This window comes from Chlorocebus sabaeus, chromosome 25, assembly GCF_047675955.1.
Source record: "Chlorocebus sabaeus isolate Y175 chromosome 25, mChlSab1.0.hap1, whole genome shotgun sequence".
Lineage (NCBI taxonomy): Eukaryota > Metazoa > Chordata > Mammalia > Primates > Cercopithecidae > Chlorocebus > Chlorocebus sabaeus.
In genome coordinates, this window is record NC_132928.1 from 51675752 (window position 1) to 51689066 (window position 13315).

Here is a 13315-nt window from a genome sequence, read left to right on the forward strand (position 1 = left end):
TGTGTTCTCATTGTTCAACTCCCACTTATGAGTGAGAACATACAGAGTTTGGTTTTCTGTCGTGTTACTTTGCTGAGAATGATGGCTTCTAGCTTCATCCACGTCCCTGCAAAGGACATGAACTCATTCCTTTTTATGGCTGCATAGTATTCCATGGTGTATATGTGCCACATTTTCTTTATCCAGTCTATCATCAGTGGGCATTTGGGTTGGTTCCAAGTCTTTGCTATTGTAAATAGCACTGTAATAAACAGATGTTTGCATGTGTCTTTATAGTAGAATGATTTATAATCCTTTAGGTATATACCCAGTAATGGGATTGCTGAGTCAAATGGTATCTCTGGGTCTAGATCCTTGAGGAATTGCCAGACTGTCTTCCACAATGGTTGAACTAATTTACAGTCCCACCAACAGTGTAAAACCGTTCCTATTTCTCCATAGCCTTGGCAGAATCTGTTGTTTCCTGACTTTTTAATAATCACCATTCTCACTGGCGTGAGATGGTATCTCAATTGTGGTTTTGATTTGCATTTCTCTAATGACCAATGATGATGAGCTTTTTTTCATGTTTATTGGCTGCATAAATGTCTTCTTTTGAGAAGTGTCTGTTCATATCCTTTGCCCACTTTTTGATGGGTTTTTTTTTTTTTCTTGTAAATGTAAGTTCCTTGTAGATTCTGGATATTGGCCCTTTGTCAGATGGGTAGATTGCAAAAACTTTCTCCCATTCTGTAGGTTGCCTGTTCACTCTGATGATAGTTTCTTTTGCTATGCAGAAGCTCTTTGGTTTAATTAGATCCCATTTGTCAATTTTGGCTTTTGTTGCAATTGCTTTTGGTGTTTTAGTCATGAAGTCTTTGCCTATGCCTATGTCCTGAATGGTATTGCCTAGATTTTCTTCTCGGGTTTTTATGGTTTGGGGTTTTACATTTGAGTGTTTAATCCATCATGAATAATCTTACTTTTTAAATCCAAACCCTCCAGATACTGGTCCCTGCTTCACCTCTCTATCCTGACCCTAGACTAGCAGCAGGTTATTATCTAATTGCCTAAGTAGTAGTATGTCTGAAATTTATCTAATGTTCATGACTTAAAAATAGAATACTTTCACAGGCCAGGCACAGTGGCTGACACCTATAATCCTAGTGCTTTTGGAGGCTGAGGCAGGAGGACCACTTGAGCCCCAAGAGTTTGTGACCAGCCTGGACAACATAGTGAGACCCTCATCTCTACAAAAAAATAGAAAAAAAATTAGCTGGGCCTAGTGGAAAACACCTGTAGTCCCAGCTACTCAGGAGGCTGAGGCAGGAGAATCACTTGAGGCCAGGAGTTTGAGACTCTAGTGAACCATAATGGCACCACTACACTCCAGCCGGGGCAACAGCATGAGACCCTGTCTCAAAAAAAAAGAAAAAGAAAAGAAAGAAAGAAAATCCTTTCGCAACCTGAACAATAATTCTGTGAGATAAGTAGAACCAGGATTTTTAAATCACCATTTAGAAAATTTAAAAAAAAATTAAGCATAGAATTTTATTAAGCAACCTACCTAAGCATGGCTACTTAGGAGATTGAGATTAAAACTCAACTCTCCTAATTTTTAACTTCATTAATGGATCTGGATTCCTGAAGAGGGATTTTCTTTGGTGTTCTGACATTTGTGGAACCATAAATAATATTTCATGGTTTTTGCAAATTATCATTTAAGAAAAATATTGAAGAAAATATCCCAAAAAATAAGAAAGAACAAAACAAAAAAGTTGTAAACCAATTTGCATTGCTGGGAGGCAGTTAATCCTACTTGAACTTACACCAGTGATATCTCCCTGGAGCCAACTCAGATTTTAATGTGAATATAAATCCTTGGCTGATGAAGTCTTAGTTAACACTGTAGTTTGCAAACAGCCCTTTATGTGTGAACAAGAAAGCTAAAGTCTCACTCCCCTGCCTGCCTTCTCCCCTCCTTTCTCCTCCAGGTTCTATAGCTTTGAACACTAAGCTCCCAGAGGTGATCTACATATTTACTATCATTAGAATTCATAACATCAAGAATCAAACCCAAGTCCCCGGATAAGTGGTAACTCAAAATTGGGTAACAATTGAGGAGAAGAAGTAATAGGTTTCCTCTGTCTAAAAAACAAATGCTGGCACAAATCTGAGGTTTCTAAAAGACAGAACGAGGCCTTTGGTTCTGAATACACATTGCCAGTAACAGAGAGAAGTATACATTACCAATAGTCAATAATAAGGGGAGATGAGGGTTTGGAATCTTGGCTGTCATAAAACAGGACCAGGTATGGGTCCGGTTTTCTTCTTCATTCACTTGTTAGTGTGCGTGTGCACGCGCGCACACAGACACACACACACACACACACACACACACACACACGGTTCCCTCTTCACAAATGCTGTTAAGTATTTTCTTTCCTTTTAAGGCAGGGTCTTGCTCTGTCGCCCAGGCTGGAGTGCAGTAGCGTGATCTTGGCTCACTGCAACTTCCACCTCCCAGGCTCAAGTAATTCTCCGACCTCAACCTCCCAAGTAGCTGGGACTACAGGTGTGTGCCACCATACCTGGCTAATTTTGCATTTTTTGTAGAGATGGGGTTGCCCCTTGTTGCCCAGGCTGGTCTCGAACTCCTGGGCTCAAGTGATCCACCTGCCTTGACTTCCCAAAATGCTGGGATTACAGGAGTGAGCCACCGAGCCCAGCCAGCTATTTTCTTAGAGCCATTCCCTTCTAGACTATGTAGGCACCACCTCTAAGCAGCTAATCCCCAAAACAGTAATGCAATTTTTAAACTGTGATTAGCCAACTCCTCCCTTTCAATATCCCCTCTCCCTTTAGACACAGTGATGCAGCACTCTCCTGATTATATTCTATAACACTGACTACGCCCAGTCTATCATAAGGAAGAATTCAGACATTTCCCAAGATTCTGCCATCTGTCTTCCTCTCACCTCACTCCCTAATTCCCTGGAGATCTACCCACTTCTGTGATTTCAGCTGTCACTTGGATAATGTTGACTTTGAGAAACTCATCTCCAGCCTTATCCACAGTACTAGGGTCCTATCAGGAGTTTGTAAATGTTGAACACCTCAACCAAGATATACTTCCTGGACTTCCAACTCGATGCGTGGAAAGTGACATCTTCATGATCTCCTTATCCCTTGCCCAAACACCCTTGCCTTCTTGAATTGGTTTTTTATGCTAGTAAAACTAGTGGGTTCTGCCTCAAACTTGCTTATACATGGAGTTACCTTTGAGTCCTCTCCTCCATCCTAGCTTGCATAAATCCAACCCGTGCTTTGCATTCGTATTGACCTAGTTAGCTTTCACCAGGATTATTGCATTAGCTTGTTAGCTGTCCTCCTTCCCCTGCCACCTTTCCATCTCCAATACTTTCTACTTTCTGTTGTAGGTGAATTATTCTACAGCACAGTTCAGACCAAATCACATCCAAGCTCAAAAAAAAACAGCTCCTTATTGGCTACTAAGTAAAATATATGTTTTACAGAGCTTAAAAGGGCCGTCCAAATGTAGTCCCAAACCACTGTTGCTGCCTCGCTCATTGCATGTGCTCAGCGAACCCAATAGGCTCTCTGTTCTACAAATACATCCAACACTTTCCTTGCCCCTTGCCTCTGCTTGATTGTTTCTTCCACCTGGAATGGGAGTTTCTAGGGTCCCCATCAAATACCACTGTCCTCCTCCATCAAGTCATTCCCTATTCTCCAAGCTGGCAATTAGCCTCCTCTGAGTTCCTGTAGCATTTGTTTCTGTCTTCTGGAACCAATCACAGTATATATTATGGAACAGTCCTTTGTATAACTCTTTTTTTTTTTTTTTTTTTTTGAGATGAAGTCTCACTGTCTTGCCCAGGCTGAAGTGCAGTGGCGCGATTTCGGCTCACTGAAAGCTCTGCCTCCCGGGTTCACGCCATTCTCCTGCCTCAGCCTCCTGAGTAGCTGGGACTACAGGCGCCTGCTACCGCACCCGGCTAATTTTTTTTATTTTTTTATTTTTTTGTATTTTTAGGAGAGACGGGGTTTCACTGTGTTAGCCAGGATGATCTCGATCTCCTGACCTCGTGATCCACCCTCCTCGGCCTCCCGAAGTGCTGGGATTACAGGAGTGAGCCACCGCACCCGGCCTGTATAGCTCTTACTATCTGCTATTAGGTTATAGGCACCTTGAGGACAGAAACCTTGTTTCTGCCCCACAATGTCTTTCATAAATTAACCCCTCAATGAAACCAGAAGCCAAGAAACAAGAAATTATACTAAGGTTTTTTCATAGATGTTTGGGGCTGCAAAAGATACTAAAATACCCGTTTAATAAAGTCTAATCACGCAACTCTCATTTTCTCTCCTGCCCCTCTCCATTTTAAAAAGAAACATTCCTAGGCCCAGGAAAATGACATGATTGTGCTCACAAAACTAATGACAGAGGAAGGATTAGAATTCAGATCTCCTGAATCTCAATTCATTAGCCTCATCAAAAGATTCATTCCTTTCCATCCTTTTCTGTCCTTTAAATGGATATTTTTCTTGTTAATAAAGGTTTTCTCAGCAAAGTAATTTTATTCTTTTATATATTATTTAAGCTTAAAGCATTTGTGCCATATTCCTGGCCCCACATATAACTTTAGCAAAATTATACTTATTTTTTTTTTAAACCAAAGGACCAAACAGAGACATCAGAGAAACATCTGGTCTGATTCATCAGGGTAGCAGCAACATTGCTATTTATACACGAGCACAGCCCTATCTTTGTAGCTCTCAGCTGTTCCTCATTGCTCAGTATGTTCCCCTTTTCAACCTTGTCTGTCCCTCATCACGATAGCATCCTGCATCCTGAGTCTTAAGCAGAATCTAATGCAATCATAGAGACTATATTTCCTACTCCCTAGAAGGGGTCTGTCTTGAAAAGGAAATATTTTTCTACTTTCTCAGTCTCTTTATTGAGGTGTATAGGATAACAAGCCTCAAGTGGTTGGGTGGCTGCCATTCATTCCACAGCATTCTGGGTAGAAAGAAATTGGATAGAAACCAAAGCTGTGGCATAAGTCAAATTTGGAAGCAGGTCAGGTAGAAAGGAAGTGAGTATTCTAAATGGGGAAACTGAGGTTAATGAGGAGAATTTAAGGAGCACTGATTCTCCTCATAGCAATTAGAAACTCCATGATCTTAGGGAGTCATCAGGACCGAAGGAAGGCTTAGGAATCTTCTTGGGTTTTGTGAGTACCCTTTTATATCTGGCCCATGTCCTCTAAGAGAAGGCCACTGTTTGTACTAACCAATGACAATATTGTTTAGAAAAGCAGTGGAACAGTCCAGAGACAAACAGACATCTACCAGTCACTTCTGGGAAAAACTCCTCCAAAATCATGACCTCACTTCAGCATTCAATTACAGGCATGCAAAAAAAGTAAAAATACTCAGATGGAATCACAATGGCCCCTGACATCAGGGCCTAATTAAAACCTTAGCGGTCCTAAGCACTGAAAATAATAAGGTGCCTCAACCCACCCAAAAATTTCTTTTGCAAAGTGTTAGGAAGAGCAACAAAGTTCTGTTTTATTTTTTCAGTGATAACCACTACAGAATTTACTTCAGAAATGGCAGATACCAAACTCTTAAAAGTTTTGTATGTATCTTAGTGTGTTCCTACTTTTCCAGTGCCCTAAACGCCATATCTGTTGAGTAATCCAGCTCTTCTTGGAATATCCCAAGCCAACCATCTATTAATAAACACTGTCTCTGAAGAGTGTAATCTTTAGCAAATTAATGTCTGTGTTTTTCTATTAACTATAGAGACACCAAGTTAGGTAACCTTAGCCAAAGAAAATGATCACTTCCTTAGCTTTGTTATTCTAATGAGTCCTCAAAAATGTGGTTAAAAATCAGAACCAAATGATTCTAAAGAAGAGATTTTTAAAAATTATTCCACTGTCCTCCTATTACTCTGAGAGAAATATTATCTTAATTGGTCGATATGTGGAGGCTACACAACCATTTTCATTTTTCTCTTATATCTTAAAGATGTCAAGACATTGGTTATAACAGCTAGAGCCTATTTAAGACTTGTGAATAAAGACAAAAATATCCAAAATATATCTTTTGTAAGCTGTCATCTAAACATGGATGAAGAATCTCTTCCCAGTGTTGATCATGGTTAATCATTAGTATTGAGAAATAAGAAACCTGGAAGATTTTGTTTTTTTGGTCATTTTTCCATTAGTTTATAACAGGAAAGTATTAGCAGGATAACCAGGGAGGAGCTGGAAGGTTAGAAGCAAGTAGTCAGAAAGTGGGATATCAGAATCTGAGATTGCTAAGGTGTAATGTCTGAGTGATGACAAGATACAAAATGTGGTCCTGAGAGGTGGATGACTAGAGTAGATTGGAGGAGAAGGTCAGAAGGGTTAAGAAGATACGAAAACTAGAAAGCTAAGTTAGTGGAACAGTTGTTAACACCAACTCCTAGGATGGTACTAGGAGGTAAGATAAAGATAAAAACTATTAGGGAGTTAAGTCGCCAAATTTTTGGAGAATGAAGGGAACAAACCAGGAGGGTGGTTAGTGACAAAAAAGAAGAAAGGGTAGAGGGAACCCTTAAGAAAAGAATGAGCATTTACATGAGATTTAAAGAGTGGTGGTCTGGAAGTAGCAATGGACCGTCAGCCAAATGCTAACCCCTGCATCCCAACTCCCTCTACAGCACAACAGAACAAAGTGTGTGGGAGAATGAACAGCCTCAACTAGAGGATGTTGCAAGGTAAATCCTAGCCTTGAAGTGGGTCCCTCAATTCAAGACAAGCGAAGAGTACATTTCCAAGAAAAAATATTCAGAATGTAGAATATCTTATTTATAATGGGATAATCGTTCCAGATGGCTCAGTGCAAGGATAATTAAGGGGTTTGTAGTGATAGCCACAAGAGGTGAGAAAGAGGGGTTTCATAGCGATAGGCAGATGTGAGAAAGTACTGAACCATTCATTAAGGGGATGAAGGCAATAGAGAGCACAGCTGACTAGAAACATTGCCCATTCAATCAATGACTGGGGATTAGGGGAATGAAGGAGAGATGGGCTTCAAATATTATAGTTTGGCTCATGATGAAGCCTGTCACAAAGTTTTTGGAAAGGCCACAAGGACCTTGTTCTAATCCAGGCTATCTCTCTGTGTCTGGAGCTGAAGCAATGAGCCTAGTGAGGACAGGGCTCTCTCAAGGTTTGTGGCTCAACAGAGGAGTTGTTTTTTCCATTTCATGAGAATTCTACCTTCATTTTATTCCAGTCGATCAGCCTTTCCTAGACCCTGTTAGTTCCATGCTTTGCCTGAGACTAATGATTGATCATCTAAAATATACCAGTCCTGGGCCAGGAGTGGTGGCTCACACCTGTAATCCCAGGACTTTGGGAGACTGAGGCCGTTGGATCACTTGAGTTCAGGAGTTCAAGACCAGCCTGGCCAACATGGCGAAACCCCGTCTCTACTAAAAATACAAAAATTAGCCAGGCACGGTGGCACATGCCTGTAATCCCAGCTATTTGGGAGACTGAGGCATGAGGACCGCTTGAGCCTGGGAGGTGGAGGTTGCAGTGAGCTAAGATTGTACCAAGACATTCTAGCCTGGGTGACAGAGCAAGACCTTTTCTCAAAATAAAATAAAATTGAATAAAATTTTTTAAAAATAAAATACACTAGTACCTCTGTTCCCTTGCACCCTGCCCACTGCATCAACTCTGTATCAGTCTCACAGTCTGTTTTTCCTGCTCCTCCTCTGTTTTAGTCTGTTCTCACACTGCTATAAAGATACTACCTGAGACTAGGTAATTTATAAAGAGAAGAGGTTTAATTGACTTACAGTTCCACATGGCTAGGGAGGCCTCAGGAAGTGTACAATCATGGCGAAAGGTGAAGGAGAAGCAAGGCACATCTTACATGATGATAGAAGAGGGAGAGAGAGAGAGTGCAGAGGAAACTACCACTTTTAAACCATCAGATCCTGTGGGAACTCCCTCACTATCACAAGAACAGCAAGGGGGAAACCGCTACAGTGATTCAGTCACCTCCTACCGTGTCCCTCCCTCAACAAGTGGGGATTAGAATTCGAGTTTAGATTTGGGTGGGGACACAGAGCCAAACCATATCATCCTTCTCAAACAGTGGAGGCCTGGAGAAAATCCCGTAACCTGGAGTCTTCTGCTGCTACAGATTCAAGCTCAACTGGACCCTCAAAGATTCCACCAACCCCTTAATTTGTCTTTGATCAGTTCCCTCTCCCATTCTGCTCAGTGAATAGACCTAACCTTTGTCTTCCCTCCTCAAGACCTTGTCAACTCCCAACTCTCATTCTCAACAAATGTTTCCACCTCCTATTTCAAGGAGAAAAATTGGGGCACTAAGTAAGATCTCCTTCAACATCTCCATCCCTCCAGTCTTTTCTTTCAGGCCCAGGGGATGAGAGGTCCCTCCTCTTTTTCAAAGGCCAGACACTCCCACCTCTTTTAGGGCTTAAGCAATTATTTTCTTTTTTTTCCTTCAGCCACACCCTCAACACTGACTCCTTTCGATTCATGTGTTCATCTCTCCCATCTAATCAAAAAGTTGGCCGGGCATGGTGACTCATACCTGTAATCCCAGCACTTTGGGAGGCCAAGGTGGGTGGATCACTTGAGGTCAGGAGTTTGAGACCAGCCTGGTCAACATAGTGAAACCCCATCTCTACCAAAAATACAAAAATGGCTGGGCATGATGATGGGCACCTGTAATCCCAGCTACTCAGGAAGGCTGAGGCAGGAGAATCACTTGAACCCAGGAGATGGTGGTCGCAGTAAGCCAAGATCATGCCACTGCACTCCAGCCTGGGTGACAGAGCGAGACTCTCAAGAAAAACAAAACAAAACACTACTGACTGATGAAGTGCACTGATGTCTACAACTCTTTCTTTGAAATGCATCTAAAAAAATAGGCTGGATTGATGGATGGATGGATAGATGTAGAATAAACCAAATAAAGCAAAGTGCTCTTTTTGGAATCTAGGAGGTGGATAAATGAGTGTTCACTGTACAATTCTTTCAACTTTTCTGTGTATTTAAAAATTGTCATAGCTGGGCATGCTGGCTCACGCCTGTAATCCCATTTACTTGGAAGGCTGGGCCAGTAGGATAGCTTCAGCCCAGAAGTTCGAGGCTGCAGTGAGCTATGACTGTGCCACTGCACTCCAGTTCTGGCAATAGAGCAAAATCCTCTTTTTTTTTTTTTTTTTTTTTTTTTTTTGAGACAGAGTCTCACTCTGTCACCCAGGCTGGAATGCAGTGGCCAGATCTCAGCTCACTGCAAGCTCCGCCTCCCAGGTTCACGCCATTCTCCTGCCTCAGCCTCCCCAGTAGCTGGGACTACAGGCGCCCGCCACCTCGCCCGGCTAATTTTTTTTTTTTTTTTTTTTTTGTATTTTTTTAGTAGAGACGGGGTTTCACCGTGTTAGCCAGGATGGTCTCGATCTCCTGACCTCGTGATCCGCCCGTCTCGGCCTCCCAAAGTGCTGGGATTACAGGCTTGAGCCACTGCGCCTGGCTGCAAAATCCTCTTTTAAAAATTATCATAATAAGAGTATTGGGATACACAACATTTTTGTGGAGGTGTGGCTTCCAATCCAGCATCTTCCTCAAGCCACCATCCAATCTTTCTTCCTTTCTCTACCTGAACTTTTCTAAAGGGTAGATAATACTCACTATCTTCACTACTTCCTTACCTCCCAGTCGCTAGTTTTCTTCAGATCTTTTAAAAAAGAGATAAAATTGTTTTGTGTCTTTATAAAATTTACATATATATATATATATATATCTCCTAGACTTTACCTTTTGCACTCAGTATTGTTTCATGATTTATCTGCATTGATACTTGTGATTCTATTCCATTCATTTTAACTGCTGTATAGTTGCGTATCATATAGTCCACCCATAAGTTTACATATTCCACAGAAATGGTTGCTTCCAACTTTTTAATTGCAAACAATAAAGCAGTGATCATCCTTAAGGCACTTCTCCTTATGTATGTGTGCATTTCTCTAGACATATGTTCAGAAATTGAATTGCTATGTGTAGGGAATACACATATTCAACTCTACAAATAATTGGAAAATTGCTTTTCATAGTGGTTGTACCAATTTACTTTCCCATCAGAAGATATAAAATTTCTTTCTTCACGTTCTTGCCAAGATTTAGCATTATCAGATTTTTAGATTTTGCCATTCTTATGTATATGAAAAGCAATCCAATATTAATTCTGAATTTTCCTCTTTAGAAGAGAGGTTAAACATCTTTTGACGTGCTATTGACAATTCGAGTTTTACTTCTCTGAATTGCCTATTCACATTCTTTTTATTTATTTTTAATTTTTTTGAGACTGAGTCTTTCTCTGTTGCCTATGCTGGAGTACAGTGGCTCAATCATACAACCTTAAACTCCTGGGCTCAAGTGGTCCTCCCACCTCAACCTCCCAAGTAGCTGGGACTACAGGTGTGCAGCACCACGCCTGGCTATTTTTAATGTTTTGTACAGATGGAGTCTCACTATGTTGACTTGGCTGGTCTCAGACTTCTGGCCTCAAGTAATCCTCCTGCCTTGGCCTCTCAAAGTGCTGGAATTACAGGCATGAGCCACTGTGCCTGGCCAATTCACATTCTTTGATAATTTTTTTTCCATTGCATTTTTGTCTTTTCCTTAATAGTTTTCCCCACATGTATGACTTACCCTAATCTTTTGAAAGTTTTTTGAATTGTAAACATTTTCTCTTGGTCTTTTAACATAGTGTATGGTATTTTTTCTCACATAGGAATTTATTTTAGGCTGGGTGCAGTGGTTCATGCCTGTAATCCCAGCACTGTGAAAGGCCAAGGCAGGTGGGCGGATCGCTTGAGCCCAGGAGTTCAAGACCAGCCTGGGTAACATGGCAAAACCCTGTTTCTATTAAAAATGCAAAAAAGTTAGCCTGGTGTGGTGGCATGTGCTTGTAGTCCCAGCTACTAGGGAAGCTGAGGTGGGAGGATGGCTTCAGCCTGGAAAGTGGAGGTTACAGTGAGCTGAGATTACACCACTGCACTTCAGCCTGGGCAACAGAGTGAAGAGTGAGACCCTGCCTCACAAGAAGGAAGGAAGGAAGGGAGGAAGGGAAGAAAGGGAGGGAGGGAAGGAAATTTTAATTTATCATCTTTATGTTCATTTATGATGTAAGTTTTTCATGCCTTAAAATCGCCTTCCCTCCTCCAAAGTTATAAATGTATTCTCCTCTACTATATTCTAAAATCTTTATTATTCTGCCTTTCACATTGATAAGTTTAATCCACCTGATATGTATGTATGTATATAGTGAGAAATAAAGATCTAATTTTTCTCTATATGGTAACTAATTGACCTAGCACCACCTATTGAATAGTCCAGCTATTTCCTGCTGCTTTGTGTGTTCTATCACATACCAAGCTCTCCTATGTGTTGCTCTCTGTTCCATTGAACTTTAGATTTATTTATGCTCTAATACCATACCGTCTTAATTCCTCCTCATTCTTATTTTCTTCTTTCAAATTCGTTTTGCCTATTTTTGGCCCTGAATTCTTCGATGGGCATTTTATAATCAAATGTCAAATTCCACAAAGCACTCATTGAGATTCTGATTGTAAAATGTTAACTTTATACATTAATTAGGGAGCATCACCTGGTTATAATATTGAGTTTCCCTTCAAGAACATGATTTATTTCTTCTATTTTGTATTCATTGATAAAGTCTCATAATTTTTTTCCATATAAGTCTTAGACATATTTTGTTAAATCTATTTCTGGGTACATTATGGCTTTTGTTGGGACTACAATTTAGATATTCTTATTATATTTTCTAATTGGTTATTGCTGACACAGAAAAGCACTATATTTTATTTTATTTTGTTTTATTTTATTTTGAGATGGAGTCTTTCTGTGATGCCCAAGCTGGAGTGCAATGGTGTGATCTCAGCTCACTGCAATCTCTGCCTCCCAGGTTCAAGTGATTCTCTTGCTCCAGCCTCCCGAGTAGCTGGGACTACATGCGTGCACCACCACACCCAGCTGATTTTTGTGCTTTTAGTAGAGATGGGGTTTTACCATATTGGCCAGGCTGATCTCAAACTCCTGACCTCAAGTGATCCGCCCACCTTGGCCTTCCAAAGCGCTGGGATTACAGGCGTGAGCCACCATGCCAGGCCAGAAAACACTATTGATTCTTGAACATTGACTTTGTGTCCATCAGTCCTGAAGAACTCTCTTATAAGCATTGATAGGCTGGGCACAGTGGAGCACACCTGTAATCCCAGTACTTTGGGAGGCCAAGGTGGGCAGATCACAAGATCGAGAAATAGAGACCATCCTGGCCAACATGGTGAAACCCCGTCTCTACTAAAAATACAAAAATTAGCTGGGTGTAGTGGTGTGTGCCTGTAATTCCAGCTACTCAGAAGGCTGAGGCAAGAGAATTGCTTGAACCTGGGAGGCGGAGGTTGCAGTGAGCCGAGATTGCACCACTGTACTCCAGCCTGGTGTCAAAGTGAGACTGTGTCCCAAAAAAAAAAAAAAAAGTGTTGATAAAATGTCAAAAGATTGTCTTGAGTATCCTCTGTAGACAATTGTGTTATTTGCATATAATTATTATTTTATTTATTTCTTTTCAATTCCTATGCTTTTATTTCTTATCTTACTGCGTTGTTTAGGACCCCCAGAACAATGTGGAATGGATATAATATCATTTCTTGTTCTTGACTTTGAAGAAAATGTTTCCATCTTTTTCACCATTAAGTACAATATTTGCTGTAGGTTTTTGATATTTAGGATGATCTGATCTATTTCTGGTTTTCTAAGAAGAATATTTTAAAATAAATGAGGGCCAGGCATGGTGGCTCACACCTGTAATCCCAGCACTTTGGGAGGCCAAGGCGGGTGGATCACAAGGTCAGGGGATCAAGACCAGCCTGGCCAACATGGTGAAACCCTGTCTCTACTAAAAATACAAAAATTAGCCAGGTGTGGTGGTGCGCACCTGTAATCCCAGCTACCCGGGAGGATGAGGCTGGAGAATCGCTTGAAGCTGGGAGGCAGAGGTTGAAGTGAGCCAAGATCGTGCTACTGCACTCCAGCCTGGTGACAGAGTGAGATTCCATCTCAAAAAAAAAAAAAAAAAAAAAAAAAATTTCCTATAGTTATTGAGGTGATCATTTAAGTTCCTCCATTAATTGGATATGATAGTGAATTATACTAATAGATTTCAAAAAATAAAGTATCATTCA